General features: G+C 31.9%; 1 protein-coding gene across 1 annotated transcript in view; it reads right to left on the reverse strand.

Annotated features, from left to right (window-relative positions):
* Positions 1 to 24945, reverse strand: part of LOC135126654 (peroxidase) — a 53317-nt gene that overhangs the window by 27270 nt on the left and 1102 nt on the right. The window lies entirely within an intron of this gene.

Here is a 24945-nt window from a genome sequence, read left to right on the forward strand (position 1 = left end):
TTATAGTAGGAAAAACAGAGATCTTTTGTTACTGAAATATCGGTTTCACTTATTCACTTATTGTCAAAATTATGTAGTTCTTTTGCTGATTTTATCAGGCAGTGAACGTTAAACAATTGGGAAGTTGTAGTGAGCGGGTAAGTATAGAAATTTAGGAGAAAAAGTTTAGGTTTTTTATTCGTACTTAATAATAAGCAATGCTAAAAATGAGCGGACTTTACATGATTTCGGGGATTTTTCATGGTTCTATAACTGTTGAAACTAATGTCATTTAAAAAAAACTCTATACTATTAAAAAATACATAAATAGAAGGAGAGAATTCTGTAAATTTATTATTAAATTAAAAAATTCCACGAATTTCACCAAAGATACGCTTAACTTTCGACTTTTTAATAGAAATAATTTTGATGAGTGCAGTAAGTACGATTGAACATAACGTCACTGTCTTCCCAAAATGTTAACAATACTAGCTTAATCAGTACCAAAACAATCAGTATAGTATACGCCACATATCGAAGCGTATTTATTAATAAATAAGTAAGTATTTAATATCTTTTTAAAAAAGGACAACACTCATGCTTTTGGTAGGGCGATAAGTTAATTTTGTTAACACAAACAATACTTAACAACAACTACAATCATCACATTCGCAGTTCTTCCACACATTCAAAGTACTACTGAGCAGCCTTATCATTCACCAGTAATGAAAAAATATAGTTTAATGATATTTGAGTGACAGTCAGTGCTGCTATTCCTTTGAATCGTTTATTAGTGTCATTTTTGGAGGATCTAGTCGAAAAAACACTGTTTCTGGCAGGAGGTCTTCAAAATGATAATACAAAGTTTTGAGACAATCCTACATGTTAAATAAAAATAAAATTTATAACATATGTACATATATAAATATGTAATTTGTGCTAAACTTATATTTGAAGCAACAGTACCTATATTAATTGTACTAACTGGCCACGGAAATAATAATAACAGAGTTATTTGTGTTTAGCAAAATTAAAATAACTGAGTCATTATATCCTAAAAAAAGATCACGTTTCCTTTTAACATTTATAATTTTATTATGTATGTACATTTCTATCCGGTTACCAAAATATAGTGCTTGAATTTCCAGGAAATGGCAAATCAAAAATATTTGAATATTTTTGATTTATTATTCCTGCTTTCAAATTGCGTTTATCATAAAATAGTAATTATAACAATAACACACCTATATGTATATAAGAAAATATAAACAATTTCCTCTCTTAAAATCCCACAGAACAACTAACAGGACATGAGAAATTAAATTTAATCAATCAAAAGAAAAGCTGACAAACATAATAACCCTTTCGAACAAATGGCTAGTTTCGATTCCATGAGAATAAACGAACCAAATAAAAATAAAATGAAACCATGTATTAGCCAACGTTAAATGTTCTTGTACAACGTGTAGTAATTGTTAATTTAATTAAGACAATGTTGGGACCCTAAAACCGTGAGTAAGCTGACAATAATCTCACGTATTTACGTCGTCGAATGAAAAACTACGATGCTGCGGTTTTCACAATAACTGGCCAGCTTTGTTTTTCGCTGTATATTTTGAATATCTACTGCGTACCAGATCTACTTTTCTAAAGTATGCATACCAAACATGATTGTATTGAAACCATCGATCTGACTTTCACTACTATATAAACAAATATATTTTTGTTGTGTACAATGTATACAAGGTCGTATTACTTGCTAAATAAGCCTTAATTACTGACAAAGCACGAGAGCTAAAAATGTTTACTCCGTACAAAAAGACTTAAGACCGTTAAATTTATTTGTGAATTACACATGCGGTATTTATTAGTTAATTGTTTATTCAATAATAAACATGCATCTAATGTAGCTACAACTTAGAGTTAAATTGTTAATCAAAATTTGTTAAAGCAAATTTTAATACAACCACTATTTAAGTACCAGACCATAAAAAATGGCGACTTGTGAAAATTTATGAAAATTTGGCAAACCTAAAAAGTTGAACGCAAAAAGTGCACACAAATTAATATCATCAACGGAACACAGCATCGGATTACCCCATAAACGTTTTGCTTAAAAAGTATCACCATACAGTATATAAGAAATAAAAAAAAATATGAAATGATACCTTACAAACGGAAAAATCCGTGAAAATACAGTGAAAAACAGCTCATAATAATTCTACTCCTCGTAAGACGCTTTTATCAAATCACATTTCATGAAGGTAAGTTCAAATTACTAATCGTGTTCTGGTTGTCTAGGAAATAGTGAAATAGTGTCACTTACATCCCTAGGGCTACTTAGATCGGTAGGGAAGTAAGTGAAATGACAAGACTCAATACAACAACACCGTTTAATTTTACGATTTTTTGTAACAAAAATGAACAAAATGTGTTTTTGAAATTATCTTTAATTGATCTCCTTAGCAACACAAAGGAGGCCAACTATTTTCATTCGGTATTATGCATTTTAGCAATATTGAATTAATTATTTGTTGATTTAACGATTGGGTCGGGAAAAAAATATTATATTATGCGAGAATAACTTTTAATAAAAGGTATCCATTTATTTTCAAATCGAGCGTTAATATCATATGATCGAAAAATAACTGCTCTAGTAGCCCGTGTAATTTAAAACAAAAAGATTTTGTCAGACCAACGTGTTCCTTGTTCAGTTTGATAGGTGAAATAACTATCAAATGAAGGGTCAAATAGCTGTAATGTTAATATCATTATTTTAAAAATAAATCGCATGGTCTACTAGAAATTTATTTTTCGATCATATATATAATACAATAAAAATTACTGCTTGGGCACTGTAAAGACAAACAAAAACTTAAGAAACAAGAAGAAAATAATTAACCAACAAATTAATTAAGAAATGAAACAAAAAGACAAGTTACCATATTAGGAAAAATTATAAATAGTATATTAAGTAACAAGCGATTAAAGAAGTTTTTTATTTCTGAGGTAATGTTAAGAACCCGAGGCTTGCCGAGGGCTTTAATATCTCTGAAGGAACAAAAAAAACATTTAATCTTGCCTTGCTTATTATACATAGGTACTATTTTTTCCCATCGACACGTTAAAACTAGTCCTGAATTCAGTTCATAATGATGTTCACCTCCGCCAAAAACGTAGAAACCCAATGAAGTCGCCGTTTATATAGTTTTATGCGAAGGTAATTCGTGTTTATTATTAACAGAAAAAATTATAACTTTTCTATGAAACTTAGTTAGGTATATTTGGTCAGAAAATGACAGAAAGTGATGAAAATGTCTTTATTCCGGGTAAAGTATTTCAAGAAGCCGTTGCCTCTTCAAAGAATTTACTCCCCGAACAATCACGTTCCGTGAAAATGAATACCAGTAATTTTCCAAGTGGAGGAAGAAGAAAAATGTTCGAGGTTTGAATGAAAAAATTATGTTAACATACATGTCGGAGAAATCAAAAAAAGTAATGCCGAAGGTTACAGAACAGACGAACTGTTAAAAATTGGTCTAAAGAGTTTAGACAGATCTTTATATATTTCAAGGAACAACCGTCTGAATTTTTGCCGCACTTGCATATTGGTTGAATTGCTGAAAAAAACTTCATCTATAAAAGAATGTATGAAAATCCCCAGATGTTAAAAAAATTGATCTAAGATTATTTATACAGAACTTCTCTCGTCCCTGAAGTACAGCATCCAGCTTTTTCAAAAAATTATAAGATTTAATTTTACGAATATTATTTTTTGTATGAAAACCCTTATAAATTAAAATAAAGTTATGTATGCAATTTTAAAGCATATTGTGTGTATGATGCAAAGTGAATGCTTTCATTACAAAATTTTGTGATAATGGGTTTAAAATTTTATAAAATAACGTATTCCTACAAGTGTAGTTTTTGAATCTATGGTGAGTTTTTATCCTAGACATCCAGATTTTTGAAAAAAAATTGGTCTAAAGAGTTTAGACAGTACTTCCCTCGCTGTCGGAAACTTGACGACTGCATGCCTATTATGTTTTTTTTTCTCATTACATTTTTGTAGTGGGAATTTAAAAAAAAAAATGTGATGACGTCATCAACATTTTTGCAAGGACACGTATATCAGTTGGGATAGATGTAGTGTAATACTAAGAATAAAATTATTGTGTTCCCAAATTTTCGGGAAAATGAATTGGGTCGTTTTGAATATTGATTTCTTATAATCAATAAAATAACGAAACAATTTACTCACGTATACGGCGCCGGTGTGTAATATCTAGAGAGCGGATTTCTGTCGGGCTAGGCAAGGCCAAACTCGGTACGGCTCGTACGGGATGCGAATTCATTGCGGTTGCGGACTGCACTTCGTTTATTTGAGATTAGAATAACGCTGTTTCGTTGCACTCTGCTGTTAATTCCCGTTCTCATTTACTTAGCCGTTTGATTAATAAATCGTTAATTATATTTATGGAATTAGTACCGATTAAATTCAGTGATTATCTATCATCCGGCGATCCAGCACGTCCCCCCCTATAATCGTGACGTAGCCCGACAGAAATCCACTGTCTAGTAATATGAGGGGCAACTGAAAATCGTTTATGTATAAACATTCTTAATTTAAGATGACAAGCGTAACAGCATACGTGAGAGTCAAACAGAGAAACTGTAAACAAAACGACCATCGGTTTTATTGCTTCGACTTCCGCTTATTATATAAAACATTGGGTTTTATTTTAATTCTTGACGGTGAAATTCACAATTAGTTGATTATAAACATGTCTATTCCACATTCGCGGAACCAAGTGAGCGCATAAAACAAATGCAGGTCTGTAATGTTAAAGTCGATGTAAATAAGCGTGCTACCCTTATTTTTCAACCGAGCTTTTCCTTTAACAAATTTTGTGTCTACCAAATTGGGTTGGTTGGGGTGTAATACTAATAATAAGTGTTGCCTTTAATTTAATCAATAAAATAAATTGACTTCATTAATTTTTTTGAACCACCTCTTAAGAAAATCTAAAAAATATGAATGGAATGGTAAATCACAAGTACAAACTCATCATATTTTTTGCATTTTAGATAGGATTTATTTAGCAAAATTTAAGGGTGACGTCATCAATTTTTTTATGAGGGATGAACAAATACATTTTGAACAAAAGTTTACCATGCTTATAATAACTTTAAAATATTCCCAAGATTTCAAAGCATTCGGTTTTGTAATTCCTGAGTAAATCAGTAAAATAAATTTACGCTTTCATTTATTTTTTTGAATCACCCTGTATATGCAAATCCAAAAAATATGAATGGAGTGATAGATCACAAGTACAGACTGATCATATTTTGTACATTTTAGATATGATTTATTCGGCAAATTTTCGAGCTGACGTCATCAAGTTTTTGGAGGGGATAAGCAAATATATTTTGACTAAACATTTATTACGCTCTTTATAACCTTAAAACATCTGCAAGATGTCAGAGCATTCCGTTTTGTAGTTCCTGATTAAATCAATAAAATATATTTACGCATTCATTAATTTTTTTGAGTCACTCTGTATATGCAAATCCAAAAAATATGAATGGAGTGATAAATGACAAGTACAGACTCATCATATTTTGTACATTTTAGATATGATTTATTCGGCAAACTTTCGAGCTGACGTCATCAAGTTTTTGGAGGGGATAAGCAAATATATTTTGACTAAACATTTATTATGCTCTTTATGACCTTAAAACATCTGCAAGATTTCAGAGCATTCGGTTTTGTAGTTCCTGATTAAATCAATAAGATATATTTACGCATTCATTAATTTTTTTGAGTCACCCTGTATATGCAAATCCAAAAAATATGAATGGAGTGATAAATTACAAGTACAGACTCATCATATTTTTACAGTTTAGATAGGATTTATTGGGCAAACTTTCGAGCTGACGTCATCAATTTTTTGGAGGGGATAAGCAAATATATTTTGACTAAACATTTATTATGCTCTTTATAACCTTAAAACATCTCCAAGATTTCAAAGCATTCGGTTTTGTAGTTTCTGAGTAAATCAGTAAAATAAATTTACGCATTCATTAATTTTTTTGAGTCACCCTGTATATGCAAATCCAAAAAATATGAATGGAGTGATAGATCACAAGTACAGACTCATCATATTTTGTACATTTTAGATATGATTTATTCCACAAACTTTTGAGCTAACGTCATCAAGTTTTTGGAGGGGATAAGCAAATATTTTTTGACTAAAGATTTATGATGCTCTTTATAGCCTTAAAACATCTGCAACATTTCAAAGCATTCTGGTTAGCAGATTAAAAATTAAATTTCAAAATGTTGTTTTATAATTTTGATTTTTTTTCCAAAAATCTGGACGTTTCGGGTGAAAAGTCGATTCGGAGTTGTAAACTACATGTGTAGGACTATGTTATTTTATACAATTGAAAACCCATTTACTATGTACAATTTTGAAGTGACATCATCGCATTAGTGGTGGGGATGATTAGACAAATTTTGGTTAGCGTTTTACCATCTACATGATATTCTTAATATAAGTACAAAATTTCACAACAATCGGTCGAGTACTTTCGGAGATTATCTGTCTAATAAAAATCCGGGACGGCAGACGGACAGACGGACAGACGGACAGACGGACGGACAGACGGACGGACAGACGGACGGACAGACGGACGGACAGACGGACAGACAGACGGAAATGGGAGACCTATTTCTTCGTCTTCTAGGGGTCATGAAAGATCGAGAAAACGTAAAAGTAGAGAGTCGGCCGACGGACTCGATTACAATACTTCCTTTGCTTACGCTCGGGAAGTAAAAATGGAAATAGATCATATAGAGGACAGAGGATGCGTCTCCGTAATTAGTGTACCTGACACTAAGACAAAAAATTGGTCTAAAGAGTTTAGACAGTACTTCCCTCGCTGTCGGAAACTTGACGACTGCATGCCTATTGTGTTTTTTTTCTAATTACATTTTTGTAGTGGGAATTTAAAAAAAAATTGCGATGACGTCATCAACATTTTTGCAAGGACACGTATATCAGTTGGGATAGATGTAGTGTAATACTAAGAATAAAATTATTATATTCTCAAATTTTCGGGAAAATGAATTGGGTCGTTTGAATATTGATTTGTAATAATCAATAAAATAACGAAACAATTTACTCACGTATACCTACGTATCAGAGGCAACTGAAAATCGTGTATGTATAAACATTGTTAATTTAAGATGACAGGCGTAACAGCATACGTGAGAGCCAAACACAGAAACTGTAAACAAAACGACCGTCGGTTTTATTGCTTCGACTTCCGCTTATTATATAAAACATTGGGTTTTATTTTAATTCTTGACGGTGAAATTCACAATTGGTTGATTATAAACATGTCTATTTCACATTCGCGGAATCAAGTGAACGCATAAAACAAATGCAGGTCTGTAATGTTAAAGTCGATGTAAATAAGCGTGCTACCCTTATGTTTCAACCGAGTTTTTCCTTTAACAAATTCTGTGTCTACCAAATTGGGTTGGTTGGGGTGTAATACTAATAATAAGTGTTGCCTTGAATTTAATCAATAAAATAAATTGACTTCATTAATTTTTTTGAACCACCTCTTAAGAAAATCTAAAAAATATGAATGGAATGATAAATCACAAGTACAAACTCATCATATTTTTTGCATTTTAGATAGGATTTATTCAGCAAAATTTAAGGGTGACGTCATCAATTTTTTTAGGAGGGATAAACAAATACATTTTGAACAAAAGTTTACCATGCTTATAATAACTTTAAAATATTCCCAAGATTTCAAAGCATTCGGTTTTGTAATTCCTGATTAAATCGATAAAATAAATTCACGCCTTCATTAATTTTTTTGAGTCACCCTGCATATGCAAATCCAAAAATATGAATGGAATGATAAATCACAAGTACAGACTCATCATATTTTGTACATTTTAGATACGATTTATTCGGAAAACTTTTGAGCTGACGTCATCAGTTTTTTGTAGAAGATAACCAAATATATTTTGACTAAAAATTTATTATGCTCTTTATAACCTTAAAACATCTGCAAGATTTCAAAGCATTCGGTTTTGTAGTTCCTGATTAAATCAATAAAATATATTTACGCATTCATTAATTTTTTTGAGTCACTCTGTATATGCAAATCCAAAAAATATGAATGGAGTGATAAATGACAAGTACAGGCTCATCATATTTTGTACATTTTAGATATGATTTATTCGGCAAACTTTCGACCTGACGTCATCAAGTTTTTGTAGGGGATAAGCAAATATATTTTGATTAAACATTTATTATGCTCTTTATGACCTTAAAACATCTGCAAGATTTCAGAGCATTCGGTTTTGTAGTTCCTGATTAAATCAATAAAATATATTTACGCATTCATTAATTTTTTTGAGTCACCCTGTATATGCAAATCCAAAAAATATTAATGGAGTTATAGTTCACAAGTACAGACTCATCATATTTTGTACATTTTAGATATGATTTATTCCACAAACTTTTGAGCTGACGTCATCAAGTTTTTGGAGGGGATAAGCAAATATTTTTTGACTAAAGATTTATGATGCTCTTTATAGCCTTAAAACATCTGCAACATTTCAAAGCATTCTGGTTAGCAGATTAAAAATTAAATTTCAAAATGTTGTTTTATAATTTTGATTTTTTTTCCAAAAATCTGGACGTTTCGGGTGAAAAGTCGATTCAGAGTTGTAAACTACATGTGTAGGACTATGTTATTTTATACAATTGAAAACCCATTTACTATGTACAATTTTGAAGTGACGTCATCGCTTTAGTGGTGGGGATGATTCGACAAATTTTGGTTAGCGTTTTACCATCTACATGATATTCTTAATATAAGTACAAAATTTCACAACAATCGGTCGAGTACTTTCGGAGATTATCTGTCTAATAAAAATCCGTGACAACAGACGGACAGACGGACAGACGGACAGACGGACAGACGGACAGACAGACGGAAATGGGAGACCTATTTCTTCGTCTTCTAGGGGTCATGAAAGATCGAGAAAACGTAAAAGTAGAGAGTCGGCCGACGGACTCGATTACAATACTTCCTTTGCTTACGCTCGGGAAGTAAAAACTCGCGAATATTTACCATTATTGATGACTTGATGAGCAAAAGAAGTCGATTAGGTCTGTATAAAAAATATGCCAGACTGAGGCCAGAAAATGTGCCGCACAGACGATTATTTATAAATTAAAGAGAGATTAAATGCAAAACAACCCGTTGGAAAAATAACTTCTCAAAAACTCCTCGGTTAATTGCTGAATTTTTGAAACTACTAGATTCCACGCTATATCCAGGGCACTGTTTTTGTCGGTGCTCTGCAACATTTTTAGTGGACGCTGATGGGGCCTCACGCTGGAAACCACGGTAGCTAGAATTCATCTAGCGTTGCTAAGAGATATATCGAACATAGTTTCGTAAAGAAACAAGAGATTTCCAAAAAGATTTTTCCATGCGTCAAGCCATCAAATGAAGGTGACAACAGGAATGACAGTAGCATCATGCCATCGACATGAATTAGTAACATGAATCTTTTTTTTTTGGCAATTTTGACGAAGAAGAACACAACTAATCTATTAATCATCAGTAATGAAGTTATTGTTGAGATGTCCGTTTGCACCATTTTTGATCTTAATATTTATCTTTATGTAACACTTAAACTGGAATATTTTGCACCGTGATTGATTAAATAAGGATTAAGTAACTTGTACTAATTAAATTAAAACCAATAAAATCATAAAATTCCTACAGCCGCATGTAGTTATTTTATTTCACGTCGATTAATGTTCTCTTTTCGACATTCTTTCTCGATGGGAAATAATAAAAAAACGGGGATCAAATTTTTCACCCCAAAGAATATTGTCTTAACAATTAAATTTAGTATAAGCGCATAATTGCAAACCAGAAAACTGATGTGGTTTCCGTCGACCAGAAGGAGAAATGTTGGGAAACAATTACCAACGAATTCAGTACCTACAATGTCTCCCAATGGTATTTTAAGGTCATAGGAATCTCTTTGCATAGATTGTGCCTTAATGTCACCCAGGCAACAAAAAAAGCGGCTACAGCAGAAGAAAAGGACTCTATAGGAGTGAGGGAAGTGTTAAGAAGGAATAAGTACATAAAACCGATAATTATGAACTAGAATTGAACATAATAAACAAAAAATTTGTAGAAGGCCTTAAAAATATCTTTTAATCTCTTAAAATTCATAATATTCACTAGAATAATTATTTTTCTAGAATGCAGACAAAGTGAATATTGTTGACATCATAAATTTAACACCTAATGAAGATTTCCAGATAATTGAAAATACAAATGGACAAATTGTTTCCAACGTTGCTTCTCCTGCGAGTAATTGTTTATAAAATGTTTTTACCGTTGAGATTGAGGAAAACCCTGACATTGAGGAACTCACTACTTCCCTTCAAAAAAATTTGCCTCCACACAGAGGCTATGATTCTAGTCGTCGAACACCCGTAGAAAAAGCTTTGACAACATCCGGAGTTGCCGAAAAATAAGAAAATTGACTCTACATATAGCAGACATAGAACTGACAAGATTAAAACCACAAAAAGAGCAAGAAAATGCATTAAAATTGGAAAAGCATAAATTAGAAATTACATTTTTTTTTTATTAAAAAAATAATGATTATCTAGAAATTAGATTAACGTATTACAGATTTGCGAAATAATTATTAATTAACAAATTTTTCGTATTGTTTTAAAAATGTATGTAATTTCTTGGAGCATCTGGTTCTGTTTGACCAACTTCAATTAATATTTCAAGATCTTCTGGGTTTATATCCTCTGCAGGAGGAACATAAACATGGTTTTATTAGACAAGTACAGAGTACAATATTTAAAAGGGCAACGATTCTTCTAGGTATTCTAACATCCAAATACCTACTCTTTCAATTACGTTACGTGTTCAGATATGAACTGCATTATATTGTTGTTCAGCCCTAATTGTTGGGTTTCCTAAAGAGATAGGAGGTAATTTTTTTATAGTATATATCCACTATCGCCTAATGGTATTTGGAAACTCTCTGTTTTCAAAGTTTTTGTTTATCCTGGAGTTATTTAAAATTGTAGCATCATGTGCCCAACCCGACCAACGTACAATCACGTTCCTCAATCTCATGGAATGTCACATATCACCCATATCACCTGGTAGTTAATGAAAAAATATCCTTTACGATTTCTAAATGCTTCGCCGTCTTCACCACCAGAAGATTGGATACGAATATGAGTATCATCGACAGCGCCGATTAGGTACTCTTGGAAATCGAGCAATTTCGTAAAACTCGTGCTGAATTCTTGGTAAAGATTGTCCAGAATTATATGAATTTTATGGACTCCCAAAGTTAATTTGTTTTACAACCCTGTTGTCAATTTTATTTTACAGCTGAAGAGCGGGGTGAACTGAGGTACAGAAAACATCGGCTTTCCCCTGACAGGCTCTTTACCTGTACAATAGAATTGACGCCTGGGCTGTAAAATGAATTAACGTTGCGAGTCCATAAAATTCATATAATTCTGGACAATCTTTATATCATTCGCTTCTGGCATCTCAACGTGTCTAGGCCTTCAGCGTCCAATTGCTTTTGAAACACGTTTTACTTATAATCCGTGAAGCAGTTAAAGTATGTACTCCCATGATAAAAATTACGTCAGAGAGATACCCATTTAGTGCAAAAAACTTCAAAGTAAGTAGCAACTGGTTCATCGATGATACACTATTATTTCCATCATTAATTAACATAACTGCTTATGAATATCATCTAAATAAATCATATTATGCTACTTAGAAATTATGGGCACTCTAAATTTACTTGATTTCTACAAAAACATTTAAGCAAGTTTGCTCGGTCATTGGAAGTCTCTTATAAAAAGTACATTCGTCCATTTCGTCGAAGGTTTCTATAACATCTAAATTATCCTCGAATATCTCAAAATCACGTAGATCTTCCATTTTCTATTTTAATTAAAAAAAAAATGATCGAAGTTTATTTCGACAGAACTTCCCTCGCTTCTTTGAAAAATTATAAAATTAAATTTTGCTACGTTTGTCTTGTGATAACTTCTGAAAAGTAAAAACCGGCGGCATAAATAATACTTTTGTAGCTCCTGCACCGTGGGGACGCAAATCGCAAGGGATTGTACAAATTGCACAAATACGGATAATGTAAAATATACTTAAAGCAGATAACCACTGCAAAAAATGACCTCCCAGAAATAACAATCTCTCTTCCGATGTATAACAAGCATTTGAAATTGCTTGCTTATACATCCAAAGAATGTCACGTAGAAATTTGTTTTGATTTAAATGAGTTTATGGCCTCAAAACAGGGGACTAAAATTATTGATTCAGCCACAATCGAACAGAATGTTCTGAATTTTATTATTCTAATTTCTACTGAATAAAGAGGAAGGTATTCTCACCGGTTAGAGAAAAAACTCAAAGCGGACTCGTATAGGGGTACATTGTTGTATAACAGTTAAATCAAATAAACATAGAATTCTTTGAAATGATGTCGTCAAATTGTTGGTGAGGATGATAAGCAAAATTTTGGTTAGCATTTAACCATCTACATGACATTTCTAAAATACATACAAAATTTGACAATAATCGGTCAAGCAGTTTCGGAGATTTGGTGTCTAATAAAACTGCATACAGACACCCGTCAGACAGATATACAGACAGACAGACAGGCAGACGGAAACGAGAGACTACTTTTTTCGTACTGTAGGGGTCATGAAACGTCGAGAAAATATAAAAGTGACTATTCGTCCAATGGACCCAATTACTATACTTCCTTAGCTCACGCTCGAGAAGTAAAAATTTTAAAAATTGCCCAAGTGTGAGTCTTCAGGTGATGAAAAATTGGCTACTTAATTTTAATATCAGTTAAAGTATATTTAGTGTGCGGTACACAGTAAATAGTCAATTAAATTAATATTAAAAGTTAATACCAATTTAATAATTATTATGTATTGAGGTGCAAAGAGAGATAGTAAACTTGAACTGTACAAACGTTAATATAGGTACAATTGAGTTAACGTGTTTGTGGTTGTGTGTTTCGTGATGACAATACCAATTGTTTTCATATACAAAACCATTACAAAACTTATATAAGCAAATTAATTCAAACACTTTATATACAAATATGTTCTTTATTCATATAACCTGTTAGACCTACTGCATTCTCAAGATCAAAGCAGTTTTAGACAATGACCTCTAAAACCTTGATCATGTATCGAAATATTATTAACAGAAACATTCCGACCTAGGTTAATGTTTTTTGAAAATGTCATGTGTACAAAGTCAATTTCACAATTCTAAACATTTCGTGATATCATAACACGATGAACGAGTTTAGAACGTGATTAAAATTCGATGGTATTGTTGAACATGTTAAAGTCAAGTTCAAGAGAAATTCTACAGTGATAATATCAGGAATTTCCTAATTTCTCAATCGTAATTAACAGAGGTAATTTTGAAAAAATGAAACTTACTTTACTGTTTTAGTAGAGAACATCAATTACTCAATTATTGCAGGTATAAAATAATTTGTTAGGAGTAAATATATATCGACTATAACATACAATAAGTGCATGTAAGTATATAGAATGTATACAACTTAAAAATTATTACGCAATAAAAAGTAATAGGTGTTATGTACATACTGTGGTAACCTAGAAAAATTAATTAGTTTTATTCAAAATTCTCACTGACAAATATACTTTGAGCACCAAAGTAACCAAAAATTATTGTCAACTTTTTTTAATTATAATACTTTTCTTATTGAATCTGTGTCTAATTCACTTTCCACAGCTATTAGGGCTGTGAAATCTCCGTTCTCTAAATCGAAACATTTACAGTCTTCTTGCGTTTCATTTATTTTGCCTCACTTCTCACAGTGAGCTAAATTTATCTGAAATACTAATTATGTAAAATAAATTTTTACGGAATTTTTATTGCGCAATTTTAGTGTCTAAGCATGCAGATTTTATCTTTCCAAAATGTATAAAAAGTTTAATTTAAGATCAAATATGTTTACGCCTGAGTGGTTTTATTTTACATAGTAATTTTATAAAACCACTAACATTGTAGATTACTAAAATTTACAAATAAATTGCACTCCAATAACCTTTCTCCGCACTACAGATTTTTGATAATTTGCAATGAAATTTCCTTCCGAAAAGAATGTTAATTATATAAAGGAAAGCTGTATAGGTAAAAAATAAAAACTATAATAAAATCTAATTAATTCAAGTAAATTAAGTAAACATATTTACCTATCGCAAGACTATGTAATGGGCGACATTAGATAATTTACGTCCCGAATTATGTAAATGTAACTAAATGAGTAATTGCAACGCATGGAGGTAATCAGAAATATGTAAATTTGTGCAATTCCAAAATATTCAGGAAAAGTATTAAAAAAATCAGGTTGTATGTTTATTTATGTATAACGTAATAGGACAGAAGACATCACTTAATCTCTGACTTCCAGCAAGTAGGAAACAAGAAAAAAGAGAAAGCTTGGATAATTAGTAGAGCCTTGAAAGTCTTCGAAAATTTATTAACGGGTCAATAAGTACATGAACAATACAAGAGCTCGATGATTCCTTTATTATCATTTTTTTTTACCCGTACATAAGAATTAGAGGTCGACTGTTCAATTGTTTCAAACATTATATTCAAATTCAAAACTGTAAAAAATTAAATTAAATTTCATTAAGTATTGCCAGCAGATAACACATAAAATAATTATTGTTCGATTTTCGTGCTTAATTTTGAAGAAAGTTTTATTAGAGTTAGGTTTAAGTAGATTAATAAATGTGTCCAGCTTGGTTTTAGCACATTCACTAACTAATTATATAATTTGAGATCCAAATTTTCACTTTATTTAATAGGTTATCTTAATATGTTACTTAATTTACAAGTTCATTCTACAATAAAAAAAAATGGTCGAAGTTATTTCGACGGAATTTCCCTTGCCTCTGCAGTACAATAAAACATATCTAGCTTTATCCAAAAATTATAAAATTTGATTTTGGGAATTTAATTTTTTTATGAGAACTGCTATAAGTTAAAATAAATATATGTATGTAATTTTAAAGTAAATGTAAAGAAGCGTGCTACGCTATGTTTCAAATAGGTTTTCCTTTTCAAAATTTTGTGATGACGTCATCAATATTTTTGCAGGTACATGTACATCAATTTGGATACGTGCAGTGCAATACTAATAATAACAGTATTGTATTTCCAAATTTTCGAGAAAATGGATTGAACCAATCTTGATTTAATCAATAAAATAAATTGATTCATTCATTATTTCTTTTGAGTCATCCTGCAAAAGCAATTCTAACAAAATTGGTCCAATGTTATTTCAACAGAACTTCCTTCGTCCTTAAAGTATAGTCCGACAAATCTTGTTTAAACAATTATAAAACTTGAATTTATTTTCGTTTTGTGTCTAACCTCTATAAAATAAAACTAAAACCAATAGTAAATATTCTCAATTTCTCAAGTACGTGCTTAACTTCGACTCTTAATGTTTATACTTCGAAAGAATTGAGTATTAGCAAGTTCAGATTACAAGTATCAGCGGTTAACAGCAAATGAGTTTTGATTAATTTTGTCTCCTCAACGCAGAAGACAGGACAGATTAATTAATTAACCACATTCAGTTTTTTTTTTTCACAAAAACACTCATACACATGAAAAACATTTATTCGGTAAAATTGTAAGATGACTGACAAATTTTAATTAACGATTTATGATGGCAGCCCCGTAGCTACGGGGGCACAAGATGGGTCTGAGCCCCCCCTAGCAGTTGTGGTTGCTCCCCCTGGAAGACTTAAAAACTTCAAATTAGTAATAATAAAATTTCAATATAAGGCCGATTGCCGAAGCATATTTACTAGCCCCACCCGCCGGCCCTTTATTTTCTTACAGTGTATGTTATTCGGCAATATCAGACTAACGTTAATGTTGACCATATATATATTAGGGATGTACCGACTACTGGCCGACCGGTCGGATAAGCCGACTATTCGGCCGTTTTTCATCGTCGGCTGGCAGTCGGCGACTGGTCGGCTAAACAGCCGATCGGTCGGCTTTTTTTATTAAAATAAAAATAGTGTATAAAACAATTAAACCCGGTTTACAGAACCTCAATTAAATATTTAATTGCGATTTAATTTTTAACACTGCGTTAAAGTACCATGTGACCGATTCTACGCCAATCAGACGTCGCTAATGGCGTTGTTAAATGCGCGATCAACTTAATCTCAGTTAAAATATTGTATAAACTGGCCCTAAATTGTGTTATTCTTTATTTTTATACTGAGTTACTACAAAAATTAAATGTTAAAATTATTATCTAAACAAATTTCATACATTTTTTGGAAAACAAAGAACTTTAGTTATTCCTTTTATTAAAATAAAACAAATTTTTAAGGTAGTCAGAGAAATAGAAAAAAAAAACACACTGTCTGTCGCATTTATAAACCGGTTTTAGCAAAGCCGAACAGTCGGCCGACTAGTCGGTTTTTACTGGCCGAACAATCGGCTAGTCGGTTAGTCGGCCAGACCTACAGTCGGTACATCTCTAATATATATATATATAAAAATGAACTGTCATGTCACATTTTATTACACAGCCTACTACTAAACATACAAAAAATAAACACGAACAAATTGGTTGTTACCTAGTGTTATTGGCCACTGCACGATTGCAAAAAAAAAAAAAATGCAGTTGTCGATTTTTTTAGATAGATAACTATTGTTGAAATTTTATATCTGTTTTGGAATATCCTTGCTTCCAAAATAAGAGAGTAAAACTACCTGCAAAACTGACTTACTTTTAGGATATCATAATAGGGTCATAAGCTTAATCCATTATACCTGATACGAGCTGTCAATCATTCCTATTGGCCCACCTGCCGCTTAGGGTTGGAAATCCCTAAAAGTCAAGTCAGTTTTGCAGGTAGTTTTACTCTCTTATTTTGGAAGCAAGTATAACCACATAGTTGCCATAACTGTTGGTTACCGATATTTGTAAGTTTGTGACATTTTCAAAAAATATCACGAAAACAAAGAAATTTGCTTGACCTAAAATTAAGAAATGCTGTATTGAATTGAAGAGTTCGGTCCCTTTAACTAGTAAAGAGCTGGAAGAAAAATTATCAGATTCTTTTTCAGCGATTTTTGAATCAAATTTGGCACACAATTCCTGAAGATCATTTATTGTAGGTGTCTAAAGCTACTGTTCGTAGAACATTACATGCCTCAAACACAGAATCATCCAAGATTTCCGGGTGTCGCAAAAAATAAAAATTGTATAATTATTATTTTCAAAAAGAATTGGGTCACAAAATTGATAATTAAAAAACTGGTCGAAGGTTATTTCGACAGAACATCCCCCGCCTCTAAAGAACAGTTGAACAAATAAAACTTGAAAATTATAAAAAATACTTTAATAACATTGATGCATTTAAATCATTATTTTTTGAATTGACAACGAGGCCTTTGGAATATTGTTCCGAGGTTTGGTTTCCTGATTATATGCAACAAAATAAATAACTGGAAACGATACAAAGGTGGTTCTTTAAATATTTATATTTTAGAGACAAAACGCGCTATCCTCCATAAGGTGTTGCTGGATAGGTACACATTTTAGACAAAGTTTCACATTTTAGATTGCCTCTATTTTTTGAAATTTATCTGTCCCTACAGATTTATCTGTCCCTACCCTTATTACAATAATAACAATAATAATTTCATTTAAGTAGTAATTAATTAGCAACAATTTCAATAGCATAGAAAACGTAACTGCTACCCTTTCAACAATTTAAGAACACAAGATATGAAGACGCTTATTATCAATAACAAATTATACATAATACAGCGAATACAAAAATGAGCAGATACAGGTAACATCTTCCTTTTTTATTATTATTTTTTGTAGCTGGTGTAGCTTATGTACATGGATAGATAAATTCCATACTCCTACAATGAAATTTTTAACATTATAAATGTCTAAAACCTTAGCATTAAAAATTTTCGGTTTTTATCCCCAAAAATTCTAATAATCAAATTTTGAATTACAAACAAGAAAGGATAATAATTTAATGTCTCGAAAGAGCTAAATTTCCCGAATTGCAAAAATACATACACGGAAAGATGAAAATAAGAACATATGGCAGCAACTAAGGTAAAAGTCTGCATTATTATTTATATTTGATTAAATTACAAACCAAATGTGTCACAAATTTCCGTGGACTACACCACCGTCAACCTACATATCAACATTCACTAATGGTAGCAATAAACATGTTAGTGAAAAATTATTTAATCAATAGCAGTTTTCGCTGACTTGTAAAAAAATGCGGAAACACTAATTAATATAATCCATCCAAATATTGTGACATCGTTTGATAAATTTCTTAAATAAATTAATAATTATCACTCACGTTGTGATTCTTGTAATCTCTCAATCAACGTTATTTATGAGATTTTTAAATTGCAATATTATATTTAGTTAAACCAAAAAAGGTGTGCTGACACTTTCTTATAAAAATTTAGACTTTCATATGTATGTTCTTGTACCCAAATAAATAAATTACTTACATAACATATGAGTAATGTACTAGTTGTAAATTTATAGACTCTCACTAAAAACGATTGTTTAGAAGGATACACACTAAAAAGAAAGTATCTAAAATCATTAGTCACATCAATATATTCACATCTTCTATACTTGAGTTCTAAAGTATAAAAAACAGGAATCTAAACTGAACTATTCAAAAGGTCATTATCAAAATTAGTAGTTGCATTACCGTATAAACAGTTTCAGTGCGAATGAGTTGATCACAAAATATGTATTACTTCAACTTCAATTAAGTGTGACCAAACGTTTTCGTTTTGCAGCCTTCTTTCTACATCATAATGTAAATCCAAAAAAATGTCTGAGAATTTTATCTGCTGGTCGATACTTCCAAATTATAGACAAGTAATGACGAAATTTTAGCTCAGTGCATAAATTGAGACTTTCACTGAATCCATAAATTTGCGCATGTAAGAAACCAGACCATTTTTTTTTTGATATTACATACACTGCTCTGATTGCTAAATTGTTTTACGTAATACAAACAGTTAATCATTTTAATACTATTGCCGATGAATACAAGACACGAATCGTGTGCAGCTGACATTCGACTCAAAGCAATTAACAATAAAATTACAAGGTATGCAATACAATTCTAATGGGTATAATGTAGCTTGAGTTACTGGTTAATTGCTTTCAATGGGATGTTGATGACAAATAAAATTTTAGCCTCAATCCAGAATTTAATATCCGTATTCCGCAATTGTAAAATGTAACTAATTATTTGATTGATAGATTAGTAATGGATAGTGTTGTTAATAGAAAAAAATACTTGCATTCCGTTACTAATAGGACTGAAAAAAACAGAAAATTATGTCAAATGCAGTGGTGGGTGCACACTGCGCACAACGAGGTCCTTTCACCCTGCGATTAATAATATTTATTTATTCAATTCGATATTATTATCACACATGTTGTTTGCATGTCTGTAGTTGAATAAATTCTTTGATGAATTACTGCTATTAAAATGTAGTACAACCACGTTCGACCTTGCAATATTGTTTGCTACTTTACTTGGACTCTCCAGGAAATATACTATAATGTTCACTTTCATTTAAGACTATGCAAAGGAGTTAAAATGTTCGTAAAATCTACAGTTTCAGTTTTTGACTTATTTAATTATTATTTAAATAAAAATATTTACTTTTATTTTGAGAATATGATTACATTTGATTTTTAGTCAAATGTAAGCCCACATTTCATTATGCTATTAGACATGATTGTATTAAAATACAGTTATAGTGAATGAAGTGGTAATGACTTTTTCACAAAGAAATATGCTCTCTTTAATAATTAATTAAAACATAACGTTTTATGCAGTATAAAAACATTATTTTTAAATAAATTAAATAGTTGCATAATATATTTAATCCAAAGAAACGGTCAATGAAATTATTGTAGCGTTTTAGCCCAATGTATGTACATATATGTACTGTGGTTTTCCGATGCAAAATTATATTTCGCACAAGAAAAAAGAAAAACCGCATTAAAAAATTATTATGGTAATGTGGTCAACTTCGACGCGTTCACAATAATCATTGACAATGATATTTGGTTTTCATTGCCCGTAGTATTGATATTTTAGTCTCTGTAAATCGGGACTAAAGTGGTTCTTTTTGACGCTAGGTATAAAAAGTGTTTCCATAACAACTAAACACTTTTTAACTTAAGTGGTAATATAAACACATCGAAAAATTCAAAATGGCTTGTCTTATTTACATCCATAACCTTAGTTACCCGAAAAAGCTTAGTATCGCGATTGATCATAAGTAATTTGGAATATTTTCTTCCAATATAAAATTTAGTATCTATACTCCCGAGAGGACAAAAAATAGTATATACACCATAAGACTAAAGTGCGATGTAATCCCTCAAGTGGTTATTGCCCTCGCTAACGCTCTGCCACTAATCTCCACTTTCGGAATTACATCGTGCACTTTAATCTCTTGGCATATAATATACTATTTTGTACTCCTGTGAGGAAAAGTCGGTTTCTATGACCTCAAAATTGAGAAAGAAATAAAACATTTGCTCTCTAGGGAAAGAAATAGAATATTGCGCCTCAGGAAAAATTATTCAGTTTATTAATAATTTTTCAGTCCTAAGTGTTGCAAAATTTTGACGAATTGATCAATGGATGTATTTTTGCTCCTGTTTTGATTCAGGTAGTTTTGTTTTTTATAACACCTGATGTTTCTATGTAATATCTCTATCGACAAAAAACAAGTAGGATCACAGTTAATTTCTATTCTAACAGTTGTAGTATATTTATGTATTTCACACGAATGATCACTCTTGACTTTTACTTCACAAGCGTGAGAAGTAAACGGGGGATGTACATTATGTAATAGGCAAAATTCCATTTGGCAAATTTCACACTTTTTCATGGCCTAGGCCTAGCCTTTGTCCTCTGTCTGTCTGCCATCTGTCTATGATCTGTCTGTCGTTTGTCCATGTCGACTTTTATTCCGGACCGATTGTTCTAAAATTTTATATGACCAAAATTTGTCTGATCAGCTACACCAACAATGTTAAAACGTCACCTTAAAATGTTACATAGTAAATTATCTAAAAAAATTGGTCTAAAGAGTTTAGACAGTACTTCCCTCGCTGTCGGAAACTTGACGACTGCATGCCTATTGTGGTTTTTTTCCCATTACATTTTTGTAGTGGGAATTTAAAAAAAATTGTGATGACGTCATCAACATTTTTGCAAGGACACGTATATCAGTTGGAATAGATGTAGTGTAATACTAAGAATAAAATTATTGTATTCCCAAATTTTCGGGAAAATGAATTGGGTCGTTTTGAATATTGATTTCTTATAATCAATAAAATAACGAAACAATTTACTCACGTATACGGCGTCGGTGTGTAATATCTAGAGAGCGGATTTCTGTCGGGCTAGGCAAGGCCAAGCTCGGTACGGCTCGTACGGGATGCGAATTCATTGCGGTTGCGGACTGCACTTCGTTTATTTGAGATTAGAATAACGCTGTTTCGTTGCATTCTGCTGTTAATTCCCGTTCTCATTTACTTAGCCGTTTGATTAATAAATCGTTAATTATATTTATGGAATTAGTACCGATTAAACGTGACGTAGCCCGACAAAAATCCGCTGTCTAGTAATATGAAAGGCAACTGAAAATCGTTTATGTATAAACATTCTTAATTTAAGATGACAAGCGTAACAGCATACGTGAGAGTCAAACAGAGAAACTGTAAACAAAACGACCATCGGTTTTATTGCTTCGACTTCCGCTTATTATATGAAATATTGGGTTTTATTTTAATTCTTGACGGTGAAATTCACAATTGGTTGATTATGAACATGTCTATTTCACATTCGCGGAACCAAGTGAGCGCATAAAACAAATGCAGGTCTGTAATGTTAAGTAAGGTAAAAATTTAGTAACATACCTATTGCTATATTTATGGTTTATAAATCCGTACGATTTTTACTTTCCGAGCGTAAGCGAAGGAAGTATTGTAATCGAATCCGTCGGCCGACTCTCTACTTCTACGTTTCCTCGACCTTTCGCGATCCCAAGAGTACGAAGAAATGGATCTTCCGTTTCCGTCTGTCTGTCTGTCGGTCCGTCTGTCCATCTGTCTGTCCGTCCGTCTAGACAGACGGTAGACACCGTCTGTGCGGATTTTTATTAGACAGATAATCTCCGAAAGTACTGGGCCGATTCTTGTCAAATTTTGTATTTATTTTGGGAATATCATGCAGATGGTAAAACCAAAATTTGTCTAATCATCCCCACCAATAATGTAATGACGTCACTTCAAAGTTGTACATAGTAAATGGGTTTTAAATTGTATAAAATAACATAGTCCTACTCACGTAGTTTATGATTCCGTGTTGAATTTTTACCGGAAACGTCCAAATTATTGAAAAAAAAAAATAAAAATTATAAAACAAAATTTTTTGTTTCAATCTGCAAATCCGAATGTTTTGAAATCTTACAGATGTTTTAAAGTTATGATAAGCATAATAAATTTTTAATCAAAATATATTTACTTATCCCCTCCAAAAAATTGATGACGTCCCCTCAAAATATTACTGAATAAAACCTATCTTAAATGTGCAAAGTCTATACTTGTGATTTATCACTGCATTAATATTTATATTAAATTTGGTTATACAGAGTGTCTAAAAAAAATTCATCACTGAGTCAATTTATTTTATTGATTAAATCAAGAATTGCAAAACTGTCAACAACTAGTCATGCTAAAGGTTTTTTGCAGATAGAAACACGTGGAGTGTGTTATGCCTGTTTATACAGAGTGATTCACAAATAGCGTCCGCTGTAATAGTTGGGTTTATGCAACCCAAAATACATTTTCATGGGCTACTCCGCGAATTATTTATTTAAATATTTTTTTAATATCAGAGTTATCCAATTTTGAGAAAAAATTCAAACATTCATTAATTTTTTTGAGTCACTCGGTATACGCAAATCCAAAAATATGAATGGAATGATAAGTCACAATTACAGACTCATCATATTTTGCACATTTAAGGTAGGATTTATTTAGCAAAATTTTGAGGTGACGTCATCAATTTTTTAGGGGGGGATTAGCAAATATTTTGACTAAAAATTTGCCTTGCCTATGATAACTTTAAAACATGTCCAAGATTTCAAAGCATTCGGTTTTGTAGTTATTGATTAAATCAATAAAATAAATTCACGCATTCATTTTTTTTTTGAGTCAACCTGTATATACAAATCCAAAAAATATGTATGGAATGATAAATCGCGAGTACAGACTCATCATATTTTGTACATTTTAGATAGGATTTATTCGGCAAATTTTAGAGCTGATGTCATCAATTTTTTGGAGGGGATAAGTAAATATATTTTGATTAAAAATTTATCTTGCTTGCCATAACTGTAAATTATCTGCAAGATTTCAAAGGATTCGGTTTTGCAGATTTAAAATTAAATTGCAAAATATTGTTTCATAATTTTAATTTTTTTTCCAGAAATCTGGACGTTTCGGGTAAAATCTCAATTCGGAGTCATAAACTACATGTGTAAGACTATGTTATTTAATACAATTTAAAACCCAATTTCTATGTAGAATTTTGAAGTGACGTCATCACATTAGTGATGGGGATGATTAGACAAATTTTGGTTAGCGTTTTACCATCTATAGTGAACCAAGAGGTATAAGGTTATATGGCCATCATAAAATTAGTTGACCGCAAATAAATACCCCCTTTGTGTAGTTCGCACTAAGCTTACCGGTTGGCAATAAATCATCTTCTAAACATTTCTTGCTCATATTTAACAGGGCCGGCTTTCAAAGCGAGTGGTTATTTCGGAACACTCAGCGGCTGCAGGTAGCAAAGAAATAGTGGAGTGGTGGATTTTCATATTTAGTGAAAGCCGCCCCTGAACGAAACCGCAAGAGCCGGTCGAGCTGTAGTGGACTTGTTATTTACGACCCTAAAACCTTTTCTATTGTAAACAACTTAACTTCGACACAATGGGATGATTTTATGATGGCCATATAACCTTATAGCTCTTGGTTCACTGTACATGATATACCTAAAATAAATACAAAATTTGACAACGATCGGCCCAGTACTTTCGGAGATTAACTGTCTATTAAAAATCCGGGACGGCAGACAGACGGACAGACGGACAGACAGACGAAACCGGGGGACATATTTTTATTTGCTTAAGCAAAGGGAGTATTGTAATCGAGTCCGTCGGCCAACTCTCTACTTTTACATTTTCTCGATCTTTCATGACCCCTAGAAGACGAAGAAATAGGTCTGCCATTTCCGTCTGTCTGTCCGTCTGTCCGTCTGTCCCTCTGTCCGTCTGTCCGTCTGTCTGCCGTCCCGGACTTTTATTAAACAGATAATCTCCGAAAGTACTGGACCGATTGTTGCGAAATTTTGTATTTATATTAGGAATATGGTGTAGATGGTAAAACGCTAGCCAAAATTTGTCTAGTCATCCCCACCACTAATGCGATGACGTCACTTCAAAATTGTACATAGTAAATGGGTTTTAAATTGTATAAAAGAACATAGTCCTACACATGTAGTTTACAATTCCGAATGAGTTTTCACCCGAAACGTCCAGATTTTTGGAAAAAAAAATCAAAACTGTAAAAAAACATTTTGAATCTGCTAACCCGAATGCTTTGAAATGTTGCAGATGTTTTAAGGCTATAAAGAGCATCAT

The sequence above is a fragment of the Zophobas morio genome, unplaced genomic scaffold (genome assembly GCF_036711695.1).
Source record: "Zophobas morio isolate AGI-343-1 ecotype UQ-CSIRO unplaced genomic scaffold, CSIRO_AGI_Zmor_V1 ptg000011l, whole genome shotgun sequence".
NCBI lineage: Eukaryota > Metazoa > Arthropoda > Insecta > Coleoptera > Tenebrionidae > Zophobas > Zophobas morio.